This window comes from Tupaia chinensis, unplaced genomic scaffold (genome assembly GCF_000334495.1).
Source record: "Tupaia chinensis unplaced genomic scaffold, TupChi_1.0 Scaffold139431_1, whole genome shotgun sequence".
Taxonomy (NCBI): Eukaryota; Metazoa; Chordata; class Mammalia; order Scandentia; family Tupaiidae; genus Tupaia; species Tupaia belangeri.
In genome coordinates this window covers 2167182-2182963 of record NW_006199316.1, presented here as the reverse complement: position 1 = coordinate 2182963, position 15782 = coordinate 2167182, and the positions used below count along the sequence as shown (strand labels likewise).

General features: G+C 49.2%; 1 protein-coding gene across 1 annotated transcript in view; it reads left to right on the top strand.

The window, feature by feature from the left end:
* TENM4 (teneurin transmembrane protein 4) overlaps positions 1 to 15782 on the top strand; it is a 665800-nt gene that overhangs the window by 99792 nt on the left and 550226 nt on the right. The window contains 1 exon segment of the mRNA XM_027765687.1: positions 14775 to 14876. The gene's annotated coding sequence lies outside the window, so the exon portion shown is untranslated.

Here is a 15782-nt window from a genome sequence, read left to right as displayed (position 1 = left end):
TTTCCCTTCCTTTCCCTTGCCCTCTCTGTCTCTAATAAAGGAAAAAAAGTAAAAAGTTTCTAGCCTACCTGAAGAAATAGAGGCAGACTCAAACAACTCTGAAATGTATGAAACGCTCCGGCAACATCACACGTTGTTCTTTCGGGAAGTGCCAACCCTGGAGTGCTACTGTGTCCAAGCGCTATCTCTGTGTAGCAGGAGACGTAACAGACAGATGTCCTGAAGCTTTTATTCTGGCAAAGGGAGGCACAGCAAATTAATAAGCATTCCATGTCAGATGCAAACAGTGCTAGGTGGCAAGTAGGGTTGGCAGAAATGGGCAAAAATGGATAATATGGTCCAGAAAATGTGGGGTTTGATTATTTTTGTAGTGGTGGATCAGAGAAGGCTCCCAAGAGGATTGTGTTGTTTTGTTTTGTTTTGGAGAGATTTTTGCTATAGAGTCTGTGCACTTCCCAGACAGAAAGTAAGAAATCACTCTGGGGCAATGGCCACACTACAATCCTTTCTCCATTCTCTTCTTGGGATTTGGGGCACTCATACACTTGTGTCCAGTATGAATTTCAAGCCGCTGGGTCCAGGACTCTAACTGTAGTTGGCCATGTGGGAGCCCAGCACCTCAACCACTATGCCACCTGCTGGCCCTGAGGAGCCTCTTTTGGGGACTGACTCTAAGGGGATTTTCAGGCAGCCAAGGGGAGAGATGGGATTATAAACAGAGATAGCAAGAACATTGGCATGGAGATCCGGCAGGGCACAAGCACGTGTACAAACTGCAGGCAAGTCTGGTGTGGCAAGAGATGAGAGGGCAATTCAGGACCTGCTGCTGGAGAGGTCAGTTGTGGCCAGATTAGGAGGGCTTTGAGGTGTTCCTAGGGGCAAGAATATCCGTGACTGTGTCACTGCTGTGCTGTGGCGTCCACAGGGCATGTCTACCAGGACAGCCTGCTTGCACTGTTGGCAGGGCCCCACAGGTGCAGGCCATGGCTCTATAACAAGCATAAAGACACTTCCTCTCAGGCCATAAGCCCAGCCTCAGCACCACCCCGGAGAAGAGCAATAGGCCACTTCCACAAGTGGGACCTCCTACTAAACCTTTCCAGTCCTCCCAACCCTGTCAAGGATGTCAAAAACAGAAAGTTTGAAAGATTGTCAGCGGTAAGAGGAACTAAGGACACAGGATAACTACATGTAATGTGGGATCCTGCACAGAATGTATTACTGTCCTGCACATACGTATTCATAATACACACACACACACTATATATAGAGCATATGCGTATATAATGTGTATATCTACAAAGTATAATAATGCATCGATACTGGTCCATTAGCTGTTATGAGCCCTACTATGTAAGGCATTAATGTGGGTGAAGCTAGGTGCAGGTATAGGGTACTCTATACGATCTTCACAATTTTCTGTAGGTCTATAACTGCTCTAAAACTTTTATTAAAGAAAAAGAGACATAACAGAAATGAAAAAAAAAAGTAGGAAAACCTATGTAACCCCTGAATTCTCATGGTTTTCCATGTAAGGGCTCTTTCTTTTCCAACTCGGTCTCTCCCCTACGAATGTGCTTAGCTCCCCCAGGCTGCAGCGAGCACGTGTCCGGGTGGGTGGGCATGCGGGGCCTGCGAAGGTGGGTGGGATGCTGAGTTGAGACCAAGTCCATGTTGAAGGCTCGGCCTCTGTTTCCTCACTGGGACCGGTCGAGGTTTCCAGGGAGGAAAGGCATGTGACAGTTCATTAACAGCCCTGCTGGTCCACACCTGGTGGTCCTTGCAGCTCCTGTGGGGGACATTGGCCTGGGACATTTGGGTCAGTCCATAAAAGGCCACCTGTGACAAGGGCCTGAGCAGGAGCAGAAAGCAAATGCCCCGCAGATCCCAGCCGCCGGCTCCAGCTGTGGGAAGCTGACCTTCGCTGTGAGGCTGGCCCACCACCCAGGGGGCTGCTCGCATAGAGAGCTTGCAAGCCTTTGTCCCTTCATTTCTGGTGGGCTTTTTCCTCTTTTGTCTCTTTCTCAGTCCCAGCCTGGCTCTGTCTGTTTCACATCGAAATCGTTCCTCACCAACAAAGAGCATGCTGTTTCTCCCAGGCACGGAAATGCTCTCCCGTGATATTCCTGCCCCGTCTCCTCTCTGTAAAGAAGGAGTCTCCACCTCCTGCGTCCGGAAGTGTAGTGCTCACCCTTTGCCGTTGTCAGTGTCTACGCAGACAAGGCTCTAACACACTGCAACCTGTTAAGACTTAATGTCTCAGAGTCTGTAGAGAGATGTCTCCCTGCTCTGTGTCAATTGCATGAAATGCCTGGCTTCCCTGAAGTGCCTCAAGACCCCTGATCTGTCATAGGATTTTGGAGTTTCCACACAATTCAGCTCCTCAGTATTCACTGAATTGATGATTAACCTTTCCCATGTAATTTCCCAAGTGACACCAAGAAAATCATGTTTGAGAGGGCTAGACACACGCACACACACACACACACACGACCTGACTATGAATCCCTGCCCTCCTCCCTCCATGGCTGCCTCTCCAAACCTCTGAGTTGTCCCCATTACTTAGCCCCTCATAGACTTGATGAAGGTGGTCAGTTCTGACTCAAGCATCAAGAGACTGTCCACCCCAGTGTGCTGGGGACCAAAGTGGCACTTGTACCTGTAGATTCTTTCTTGGCATCATTCAGAATCCAGGCAAGTAAACAGAAAGCACTGTGGGTCCTGAGACCAGCAGATGTCATAATGGTTATATCGCTGGACTCCCACATAGCCTACTGTGTTTTGAGTCCCAGACCTGGTGGCTTAAAACTCACACCAGGCACATGTGCATGTGTTCCCAAAATCCCAAGAAGAGAATGGAGGAGAAGGGATTGCAACATGGCCACCCCCCCTGGGGGGGTGAGGTCTCATTTTCTGTCTCTCTGTCTCTTTCTGGTGAGCACACATGCCCTATGACAAAAATTGCTCAAAGAAAGAAAGGAAAGGAAAGAAAAGAAAGAAGAAAAGAAGAGAAAGAAAGAAGAAAAGAAAGAAAACAAACAAGCAAGCAAACAAGCCCTGCAGGTCTTTTAATACAGGGAATTGGTCACACGTCAGATGAAACAGCTAAGAAGCTAAACAGTACCTTTTGAGCCCTAGAGATCAGCAGCACTGGGGAACTGCTGTCACCCCTAGGCCAAAGGACCAATGAGAGGAGTTGATATTTCCAGATCCTAGAAGCTGGAGTCATCCAGCTAGAACCATTAGAGAGGATGCCTGTCAGGACCTGAAGCAGCAAAAGTTATGTGGCCATTGTCAGGGATGTTGGCAAAGACAAAGTGACCCTGGCCACTCTTCTCACCCTGTCTTCTTCCAGGATCTTTCGTTAGCCAAACCTGCCTGGAAGCCAGTAAGCAAGGGAGCCGGGAAAATGCTCCCTGAGAAAGAGCAAGTTGAGAGAGATGGACTAGGGGCTAAATTGTTCCAGAAAATTCCTATTCTTTTCTAGTTTGTCTGATCAAGACAGCTGGCAGCTCAATAAGGGTGTTACATTCTTGTCTGGTCTAGATAGAATAAAAGGGAAAATCGGGGTCCTCCTTACTTTGGGGAGAGGACATGAACGTTCTACCACTCCATACTCATCAGGTCTTGCTCATGTGTTTGATTGCTATTTCTAGTCCTTTGGAGAAGAGCAGTATCTCTTTTCTTTTGTAAGATCTTCAAGGAATCATGACTCAACTCATTCTTACAACTCTGACAGCCCCAGAGGCTCACCTGCACCTTGAGCAATGAGCCCACACCCATAGCCTGTTCCTTGCCATCTGGTCACATCCTGCTGCTGAGGGCCCGTGTTCAGTGGCTGTTCTGGGGGCAGGGGGGTGGGGGGCAGGTCAACTGCAACAGGGCTCCTTCAGCCCTTTCTGAAGTGGTTAATCAGCCCCTGCCTGCCTTCTCTCTTATTGCGTTTCCCTCTCCCAGCTGGACAGACTTGATGCTGGCATGGGAGCTCTGGACAGAGGCAAGTGTAGAGAGGAGAAGGCCAAGGGAAAGCAGAAGAAAACAAAAGGCTCTAAGGTTTTGTGGCCAAGAAAATAGCATACAACAGGATGAGGGATTTGGGCTAGGTTTTCTTGTTTTGCTTCGGAGTGTTTCAAGAAGCTAGGCATGCAGTTGTGTTTGGGTTGGGAAGAAAGGCATGCTGGGCAGGAGAAGATTGTATTCTGGCTGATACTGGATTAAAGCAAACACCAAGAAGATTAAAGCCAGGGTGAATGGGTGGGTAATGGCAGACAGAGAGACGGGGACCTTGCCTCTGCCCGCGCCAGCTTTGGCAGCACGTTGAGCACAGGGCCTGCCCAGCCGTCAGCAGTCTGGTGCATGCAGCATCACTCTGGGCTGCTCATGTGGCTTCCCTTTCTTTCACCTTGGTGACTGTGATATTTTTAAAATATTGAAAACAGAGGCTATATGGACCAGCAGTTGGTGTAATGGCTATGTCGCTGGACTGCCATGTAGTTGACCACAATTCGAGTCCGCAGCACGTTGAGCACAGGGCCTGCCCAGCCGTCAGCAGTCTGGTGCATGCAGCATCACTCTGGGCTGCTCATGTGGCTTCCCTTTCTTTCACCTTGGTGACTGTGATATTTTTAAAATATTGAAAACAGAGGCTATATGGACCAGCAGTTGGTGTAATGGCTATGTCGCTGGACTGCCATGTAGTTGACCACAATTCGAGTCCCGGATCTAGTGGCTTAAATTCACACCAGGTGTGTGTGCGTGCATGCCCAAGATCCTGAGAGGAGAATGGAGGAGAAGAGATTGCAGCATGGCCATCCCACAGGGGGTGATTTCTCGCTTTCTGTCTCTCTCTCTCTGTCTTTCTGGCAAGCACATGTGCAAAAACCTCTTAAAAAAAAAAAACTAAAAAGAAAAGAAAAGAAAACAGGCTTTTAAAGTTGTTAGTTCAAAGAGACAGAAACCCGTGAAGTATCTTACTTACACCAGGGTGACTTACTACTATCTTATAGACTCCAAGAAGGATGGAGCCTTTCAGCCAGAGAAAAGGCAGAGATGGGGTCAGAGTTTTAGTCCTGTTGAGACTGGTTTCATCCCTTTCTGCTGCCTCAGTCTGCTTGTTCGGATATGTGATGTTCCTCCTCTCTCTGCAGACAAACTCTCCCACTGCCTGAGCTGCCCAGGGCTCTCATAATGAAATACCACACATGAGAGGTGTAGACAGCAGAAACTCACTGTCCACAGCCTAGAGACTGAAGGTCTGAGATCAAGGCATCATCAGGGTCACCATCCTGAGGTGCCAGGAAAGGACTTTTCCAGGCCTCCTTCCTGGCTCTGATAGTTTCTGGGCTTGTGACAGCAAAACCCCAACTTCCATGTGACATTTCCTCATGTGCATACCCATCTGTGTCCAGATTCTCCATCTTATAAAGACCTTGGTCATCCTGTATTTAGGCCTGTCCTAGTGACCTCATTTTGAGTTGACAATGCCTATTAAGATCCCATCTCCAGGGGCCAATGTGTGGTGTGGTGGTTAAGGTGCCGGATTACCAGATGGCTGACCACAGTTTGAGTCTCATATGCACCAACTTGAAAATCTCGCTGGGCACATATGCATACAGGCCCAAGATCTTGAAAGGAGAATGGGGAAGGGATTGTAATGTGGCTATCCCACCTGGTGAGTGACTTGTCTTCTCCTCCTGTCTTTCTCCAGGGCATCATGTGCCCTATGTCAAAAAAAAAAAAAAAAAAAAAAAAAAGGAAAAAAAGAAAGAAATCCCATCTCCAAAGAGGTCCATCCCGCAGGACTGGGAGTTTGGGAGTTTGGACTCCAACATGTCTTTCCAAAGACTTATTTGAGGGCATATAACACCACATGGCCACCAATAGCCATTTCTTTTTAAAGGTCTTTGCCATAGGGCACATGCACTCGCCAAAGAGAGAGAGCAGGAAAGTGAGAAATCACCTTACAGGGGAATGGCCATGCCACTATCCCTCTCCTCTTGGGATTTTAGGTATATATGCACACATGACTGGCATAATCTTCAAACTGACAGATCTGGGACTCAAACTACAGTCAGCCATGTGGGAGATCAGTGCTCGAACCACCACACCACCTGCTGGCCTCCCATAGTTCTTAGTTTTTATGTCTTAACACTTGTCACTATACTGAAGGTGACATTTTTTTTTCCCTCCCCACTTTCTGTTTTCAGAAATCCCAAGGAAGAATTCTAGCTGGTCTAGGGAGCAAGGGGTCCCAGAGCTATGATTCAGCTAGCTTTGATAGGGTGCACAGGCCTAAGCCAATCACTGGTTCACGGGAAGGCAGGTCCTTTAAGACTCTTGCAGTTATCATAGGACCTGGGCATTGATCACATCAGCTAATTATCACTGGGTCCAAATCACCCCCCAAACTATAGTGGATTATAACAACACAGGGTTTGCTCTCTGTGGGCAACGTGTGTGTATATATGTATCTGTGTGTGTGTGTGTGTGTGTGTGTACATATATATATACACACACACACATATACACACACAGTCCCCCAGGGACCTAGCATGCATGCGTGTGCTCTCTCTCTCTTTCATACACACACACACATGATACCAACTGTGCTGATCCTTATGACAGGGTGAGAGAGAGCTCTGGGGGTCTTGCCTCAGCAGTCAGCTCTCCCTGTCCCCAGGATGTGGTGCACTTCTCCTTCCAACTCACTGGCCACAGCTGTTGACAAGGCCTGTCAGGTGTGCAGTCCGCCATGTGCCTGGAAAACAGCCACAGTTCATTAGCGCTGAGACTCCGACAACTCACACGATGGGAGCAGTGGGCAGGTGGCTCCAGAGAAGGAAGAGGTGGCAGCAGGACAAGATGCGGTGCTGACAGGAGCCTAGTGGTGGGTGCTGCGGGGGTTCCAGGCTGAGGGAGAAGCAGGGGATGATAGAGATGTTATCAGTACTTTGGGGCGGCCAAGAGTGTCTATGGCAAGTGTGGCTGGGAACTAGGCCGGTGAAGTGGTCAGGTCTGGCCAAGAGAACTTGCTTAGGGGGACCAGCAGTTGGTATAATGGATATATAGCTGGACTCCCATGGAGTCGACCATGGTTCAAGTCCCGGACCTGGTGGCTTGAAACTCACACCGGGTGTGTGTGCGTGCGTGCCCAAGATCCCAAGAGGAGAATGGAGGAGAAGGGATTGTGGCGTGGCCATCCCCCCGGGAGGTGATTTCTCGCTTTCTATCTCTCTGTCTCTTTCTGGTGAGCACACGTGCCCTATCGCAAAAACCTTTCAAAAAAACAAAAACAAGAACAAAAACAAAAAACAGAGAACTTGCTGTAGGGAAGAAGATGTTCAGGGAGGAATGAGGGCGTCGAGCCAGGAAAGTCGGATTGGCCTTTAGGGCCCACATTGCAGGTGTGATCACAGGTCAGAAGGTGTTAGGGGCCAGCAGCTGGCATAATGGTTAAGGCTCTGGATTCTGGATTCCCAAATGGTCAACGGAGGTGTGAGTTCCAGACCCGGCACCTTGAAACTCATGCCAGGTGTGTGTGCACATGTGCCCAAAATTCTGAGAGGAGAATGGAGAAGGGTTTATGGTGTGACCATCTCCCCACATTGGGAGTGAATTCTTATTTTCTGTTTCTTTGTCTCTCTGTCTGTCTCTGTCTCTCCAGAGAGTGCATACACCCTATAGCAAAAATCTCTAAAAGAAGAAAAAATATAAAAAAGAAGAAGGCGACAAAGAGCAGTGGAGTGGCTGGCCGTGCTCCCGTTACTCCTGGGATGCCGCGGCCGACTCAGCTCTCCTGGTGACTGTTGGGCGTGGGAGAGCAGCTCGGTTGATGAGGACAACAGAGGTGGCTTAGTGGAAACACTAGCACCTGTGTCCACTCCTGAAGGCTAGCCAGAGGAGGACCTGGCAGTGGGGAAGGAAGGGGGAGCTCACAGCCTAAAGAGACAGCTGACTGAGGCCCAAGGGCTGGACGGCCCCCAGGGCTTGAGGCCTGGAGTTTGTCCTGCCCTTGTAAATCCCAGAATGTCTGGTGGTGAACTTGAAGGCCTTAAAGGTGGACATAGGGTAAATAAAAGCAAGTTGAAAAAAATTGATGAAACTCCCCATAAAGGAGCCCAGCCAGGTGGCACAGTGGTTAAGGGGTTGGATCCCACATGATAGACTGCATAGTTCAAGTCCCAGCCCTGGCAGCTTGGAAAACATGCTGAGTGCATGTACACGTGTGCCTACAAGCCCAAGAGGAGAATGAAGGAGAAGGGATTATAGCATGGCCATCTTCCCTGGGGAATGATTTCTCACTTTCTCTCTCTCTCTTTCTCTCCAGCAAGTGCATGCACCCTATAGCAAAAACTAAAAACAAACAAAAATAAGGAAATCAAAAAACCCTCCAGAGGTAACACAGACTTATTCAGGTCATTTTCTAGCACCTGTGACCAGTTGAGAACAGTTGGCGCCCTATTGGTATTTCCTGAGAGGCCATTTCTGTGGGCGGAACTCCTGCATAGCTTGTGAATACACGAGCTTTCTCTGGTGAGAGCCCCGTGTCACTATCTTACTCCCAGGCAGGTGGCTGGCACACCCACTCCACCTGCTCCACTCGACCTCAGATGGACGTGCTTGCACTTGCACACATCCTCGGTTGTTCCAAAGATAGGGCTGCACAAGGCTTGGGTTATGGTGGTGCACCTGCCATGGATTCATGAGCCTTAGCTTGCTGTGGCTCACAGTGAGAGCCGCTGTGTGTGACAGAGGATGAACCATCGCGAGAGGATGTCAAGTGGAAATCAGACTGGAAAATGACAAATGACCTTGCCGCCACTTCCCTGCACTGCACAGGCACACAGACAGACACAGTCTCCCCAGGACATGTCCGGAGCTGGCGAGCTCAACCCACAGAAGACCTGTTAAAAAAAAACCTCTTTCAGGCCTTTGTGAATGAGGACACCCAGTTAAAAGTTCATAGGAAGATTACATAAACCCATCTGCTGCCTTTATTTCCCCCTGTGTGCATTAAAAACATGCAGCTGCTAGCTTGGAACATTCCATTACACTGTGTGGTTCAGGGCAAAGAGGGGGCGAGGAGAGGGAGAGGTGGGGAGAGCACACGCAGGGGTTTCCACCTGCGTCTGTGTCTCCAGTCGGGTGTTCCAGATTATTCGGCCCCATTGCTGCACTCTCTAAAGGAGGGCCACACAGAGTCTACAGTTGAGATGCAGGGTGAGTTTGCGTGTGGGTGTGTATGTGTGTGAATTTTTTTTTTTCATTTTAATCTGAAAATTGGTCTTTGAGTCCATGAGCAGCTGCAGCAGCTGCCATAATTAAAAAGAAATAACCTGCTTCCTTCGGTCCTTAGGGAGAAAGACTTTTTAAAAAATCCATACTCTAAATGGACTCAGGAATGTGGTGAATCTTCCCTGCTCTCCCTGTTTATTTGCAACAAGTTTTATGGTGTGTTTGCCTCTGGAGTCCGGGGAAGAGAACGGAATTAACTTCTACCACCATTTATCTTAACCGAGCATGGGGCTGGGTCATCCCAGCTGCACCAGCCAGGAAGGAAATCCAGTTTTCATGTTTCATTTCCTTCCCTTCTACCATCCCCTGCTTCCAGTATCTTGTTGGATCCCACCTCTCTCAACCTGGTCAGAGCCTGTCCAGAGACCTAGATGGGTTGGCATTATTAAGATGTTATTGAATATGTTGGCACGTATCATTGGCTTGGATTAGAACCCAAAGCTCTTAGCAAAGTAGAAGGTGAAATATTTTGTGTTCTAATGATTTACATGACAATTATATGGATGTGCTCTTGAAGGTGTTGCTGAAAGTCATTCTTCAAGCCAGTCTGGGAATATAGGATCCCAAAAGAACAGCAGGTTCTAGAGTTTGTTTGGATCTCAAAATAAGGTAGTATAGGTAGAAAGAGCCAGCAGTACGTGCTGGGAGTTGAAGATACCATAGTCACTGACTGTCTTCAAGGAGAGCCCAGCCAGGCAGGAGGCAGAAGCATGAAGGCAAATCATTGTAAGACACAGGTCTTGAGGCCAGCAGATGGCATGGTGGCTAAGGTGCTGGACTCCCACATGGCCAAACGCAGTTTGAGTCTCAGACCTGTTGGCCTGAAAATCATGTTAGGCATGTGTCTGTGTGCTCCTGAAATACCAGAAGGAAAATGGAGGAGAAGGGACTGTGGTGTGGCCATCCCCCCAGAGGCTAATTTCTCTCTCTCTCTGTCTCTCTCTCTGTCTCTGTCTCTGTCTCTATCTCTATCTAGCCACTGCATGTGTCCTATTGCAAAACCTTAAGAGAAAGGAGAAAAAAAGATACTGGTCTTGAGGGCTAAGTCAAATTCTGTTGTTTCAGCATTTTTCTTCCAAAAATCTATTTCTTTAAATGGTAACTGTACGCAGAAAAGCAACCTCTCCAAGAAAGCAATTCCCAGGATATTGAGCGTAGAAAAACAAGAAGAAATTATTTTAGGCTGTTACGTACGTACTAAGGATCTCGTACTTATTCTGTCTCCTACATTGTTTTCATTCTCATGTGAGAAGTAGGAAATGTAAGACACTAAATGGTTTGCCCTAGGCTGCAGAGCTGGTGCCTGGGTGAGGTGTGATTTAGACCCATTCCGTTTGCTTCCAAAGTCCCCACTCCTGCCACTATGCTGGGCTTCCTCTTTAGTCATCAGGTATAACAGGTGACGTCAAAAAGTTCATGGACAAGTAGAATTATGGTACAATTGCAAAAATTGTTTTCAATCAATGCACAATTTTCTCATAATAGTTATTTCTATGAACTTGTTAAAGACCCCTTGAATACACACATTGATTACCATGTCTCATGTTTAGAATGAAGGCTTTTTTTTTTTCTAAAGAAAGCAAAGTTTTCAGGACCAGCAAGTGGCATGGAAGCTAAGGCACTGGATCCCACATGGCCCACAAGCAGTTTAAGTCCTGGATCCAGCAGCTTGAGAAACACACTGGGTGCATGTGCATGAACATGCATGCCAAAAATTCCATGAGGAAAATGAAAGAAAAGGGATTATGGCAAGGCTGTCCCTCCTCAGGGATGATTTCTCTCTCTCTCTCTCTCTCTCTCTCTCTCTCTCTCTCTTCTATAGGCATCAATGCCCCATAGCAAAAACTAAAAACATTAAAAAATAAATTTTAAAAAGTAAAGTTACAATAGCAGATAGGAGTGACTCATGATCACCGCCTCAGGCTGCAGGTGGATGCTCCAGTCCTGCACACACTGAGTCCTCCAGGCGGTCCTCCCAGAACAGTGCAGTCAGCCCAGAGCCTACAAGTGCTGGTTTCCTCCTTGATGTTCCCCATGACCTCTGCAGGTTCCTGCCTACCCAAAAGCTATTTCTCTGGGTTTCCGGCTCACTGCTTCCATAACCACAACTCAGCTGAGAAGAAAAAGACAAAAGGGAGTACCCTGTGCCAGGGAGGAGGGGAGTTTCCTGCTATCCCTGCAATTCTCTGCAAGAGATTGTACTGGGTGTTGTTGGAGAACCAACTCAAAGCATCCTCTTCTCTCCTTGACCTGGGAAGCTCTGTGGTTCATTCCATCCCCACTGGGCCCTTCTGAAAGGCAGCCCAGGAAATGATCAAGCCCCACACCCCCACCCCGAGTCCCTGGGGGTGCATGGAGAGCAGAGAGACAGTTGTAGCAGGTGTATAGGTGTCACGTGCTAGGTCACAGCACACTTTATAACTTACCCAGAAAGGAAAAAAAGAGGATTTAGATCTTGTCTGTACTGCTTTCTAGCTAGGGGATTGGGAAAAAGAAGCTTAGATCTGATGGCGCTTCCTTTCCTCATGCAAGTCTGAAAAGGTGACTCCTGCCTCCTGCAGAATTTAGAGGGTTATATGAGATCAAAGCCCCCAGCAGCCTGCCTGGGCCTGGCACACAGTTAGAAGCGTCCTGCTCTGGGCATCTCTTTTTCCAATTCCTATTGAGGAGGCTTGCCAGATTTGTCTTCTTACAGCAGACCTCCACCTATGTCATGTCTCTGCTCAATGACCCTCAATGGCTCCCCATTACTCACTGAATAATGGCCACGTTCTCTAGCCCGGCACTCAGGGCCCTGTCCCTCATCTGCTTCCTCTCCACAGCCCGCACACTCCGGAAAGCTGAGCTGCACACTCATTCTTTGTCACCCTTCTCTGGTGCCTTCCCCTTCTCACTAGGGTGCTCCACCCCATCTCCACACCACCCTGCCAACACTGTCTTTGGTGCAAGGCCAAACTGAAACGAGAGTGGTCCAATAAGTCGTCCCCAATGTGCCAGTCAAGGGCATCTCTCCATCCCTTGTGCTATCATGGCTTCATCTATATCTCTGACAAAACCACCAAGCCTTAGAGCGCCTTGTGGCCATGTCTTCCCCTTCTTGCCAGCCTGTGAGCCTCCTGAAGTCAGAATCTGCCTCCAGGACCTCAGCGTTTCCTGCCCAGCGCCTCACACTCAGCGTGTGAATGAACGGATGACGACCTGGGTTTCTTCCTCACCGAGTTCCCAGGCAGTGGAATGCTAGCATGGAAATACTTCCACAGCCTCTCTAGCAACAGGAGTGTTGACTTAACTGTCATCGTGGTGCTTCTTGGAAGTGCTTTTAAAAGGAAATTTTAGGGCTAAGATTTAACAGGAAATAAACACATGGAGGACAAGGAGTTGAAGATTTCCCCATGGCTTGGAAATCATGAAGGCAGAAGCGGAGTGAAAACTGATTCTACAGCCTCAAGTAGGGGGGATCATCCATCGCAGTGGGAAGTCAAAGCACAAGCCTTCACCTGAGGAGTGGACTGTTACGACCTGGTAAAGAAGAGGGGTGTGGGAAAGATCTTGGGTGTTTCATGAAGGCATCAAACATCTAAGTCGACGCGTATGACCAGGTCCCCAGCAGGACCCTTGAGGACAAAGCCAACACCCCTCTGGGTCCTAAAATCCGTAAGGCACTGGGCATGTGGGAAGAGGCCCAGATGCAGAGAAAACATTTTTTATATTGCCTCTTGTTACAGCAAAACAACATCATTTTCTGCTCTTTGAAACTTGGGGAGAAACTTCTGATGAACAAGACACAGTACACAGAGGTTGGCAGTGCAGTAGCTGCTGTGGCCGCGTTGCCTGTTAGAGATGCATACAGTGGGAGTCATGTCCCCCTTAGCGCACTGCCCGTGTTTCACCGTAGCGACCAGGATTCGAACGGACTTCTCTGAGTTTCCCTCCCAATGTGTCTGTACCTGCTCCTCGAGCCCCCAGGGCTTCTGTCCTGCGGCACTGGAGAGCCTGACCCTGAGGGAGGGGACAGGATGCGCTGTTCTGGGACAGAGCCTGGCAAACATTTCTGCACAGACTTACCCTTTTCATTAGAGTTTATAATAAAGAAACATAGGAAGGAGTCAGCAGGTGGCTTGGAGGTTAAGGCACTGGACTCCCTCATAGCTGACCACGGTTCGAGTCCTGGGGTTTGAGTCCCGGACTTGGAGGCTCGCTCTCGCTCACTCGCTCTCTCTCTCTCTCTCTCTCTCTCTCTCTCTCATGTGTGCCCTATAGCAAACTTAATAATAATAAATAAAAAAAAATTTTAAAAGAAACATATAAAATGTAGATGAAGCTAGTGAATTTTCACACTGTAGAGAATTGTATGTTTAATGGGAACTACCAGTCATTTCTCACCGTATAATAGATGAGAATGCCTCCTTAGCTAGGTTCCTAGGCATATTTGGCAAATATGCATTCAAGGACGTTCTCAAAAATGGCCTTTATAAAAACCTCAACTCCTGCGTGTGTGCACTTCAAAACTATTCTTTAGCCTAGTGGGTGCTTTATTTAAAAGGCCTTTGTCGTCATCTCAGGGGGGTGAGTGTGATGGAGAGGAAAGTCTGCAAGCCTTGGTGGGCCTGTGTTCACATCCCAGTTTCTCCTAGCACAATGACCTGAGGCAAGTGACTGACAACGTAGGAGCCTCCCCTATTTCCTTACTCATTACTGTACGGATGTCTCCGTAGGTGTTGGAAATGTGTAGACACACTGCGGTCACAGTCACAGAACTCTAGGGCCAAAAAGAACTTCCCCTGTCACCCCATTCGTAGTTTTTCCCTTTTAAATTAGTAAACTGAGGCCCAGTGTGGAGAAGCGACTTGCCGGAGGGTGCCCTGAGCAGGGGGACCTGAGCCAGAACTCGGTGAGGACCTCTGCCCGGGTCCTCCATGCGCCCATGTGGTGTACAGCAGGAGATTGGCCCGTTTCTCAGGGCAGGACCCTGGGTGAAAGGGAAATGGCTTATTTCACTGCTCGGCCCAGGAGTCAGTGCTAGATCTGTGGTAGGACCAAAGCCTAGGCCCCAGCCCTGGGCTCCATGTCCCCGCACCCCCGCTGCAGCACACATCGGCCTTTGCTCATCGAGCTCCTAGTTCCCGCTCTGTGTAACCCTGTGCTGGGTGCCCGAGTTGTGACAGAACTGACCTGCTGTCCCTGTCCTCACGAGGTCACTGAGGAAGAGCATATCAACGATGACTGTAGGCAGAAATGTCACCCCCACAGTGCAAAGCGAGGTGGGAGAAGAGAAGAAGTGCCCAGGCGCCCCAGGAAGGTTGGGGTTGGTGGCGTGTGTTGAGCCCCACTTGTGTCTCTTCATTGCTCTGAGGCCAGGAGCCAGCCCCAGCTCCCCATGGCATGTGTGTGTGTGTAAAGAGGGTAGAGAGGCCTGTGGGTCAGTGCTCGGGGCTTCTCACCTCCCTGCTCAGCTGGGTCTGTGTTCTCTGCTTCAACAGGAGGACCCCCACCCCATCTTCCAAGATCTGATGGCCTTGAAGAAAGGACTGCAGGGCCCACGGACACTGCCAACTCTTCAGGACACGCTGACATGGAGCCAGGTCAGTCCCCTCGTCTGCTCAGGTGTTTGTCCTTAGCCCCAGACCTGTAGTCTCAATGAGAAATGCCATCTTAGAATCTGAAAACATGCATATTTTTTGGCTGAAGGCTTCTGCCACGAGGCCACATAGGAAGTAGAGGTCAGGCCAGAGCAGAAGTGGCTTCTTAGGGAACAGATACAGTCACAGGACAGGTGGTGAAAAAGGCTGCTGGAAACTGAGCTAGCACCCAGCATGGCAGGAGGGCAGGGTCAGGGTAGAGGTCCAGCAAGGAGGCAGCAGGTGTGTCAAGGACCATGGAGGCAGCAGTGGTGACCAGGTCTTCTAGGGGCCAAGAGACCAGGGGCGGGGCCTGCAGCTGTGCGGCAGTGAGATCAGAGGCATAGGTGGGATATAGCAGGTGTGGGAGGCTGACCAGAGGCAGGTGGCCGGAGATGGGGTCCCACCTGCTAGATGGCTCCCTAGAAGCTTTTCTCCCCATTGCTGTGCAAAACAGCAGTGATCATAACAATAGGAAACCCCCGGGGTTGCATGCAAAATGCAACGATGTTCCAACCTAGAGAAGAAACACGGCAGGTGAAGGGCCCTGGGTGAATTCTGAACAGGGGGCTGCTTGCAGGAAAGGAGCCACAGAAGCAAAGGGAGGTACCAGGCAGAAGTCTCCCCTATTTAAAGCCCTCTGTGCACCTACCTTGCACTAAGCCCGTCTTAGCCTCTGAGCAGTCTTCGAGGTGGAAGCTTGAGTCTCACTGGGATCACTTGTGCTGTGGTCATGAATTACCTTCAGAGTCCCCATGGCTTACAACAGACAGGGTATGTGTCTTGCTCATGCTGCGTGTCTAACCAGACAGGTGACGCTCTGTCCCAGTGACTGGGGGACCGGGCCGATGAGAGCTCTGGGGTAGGGTA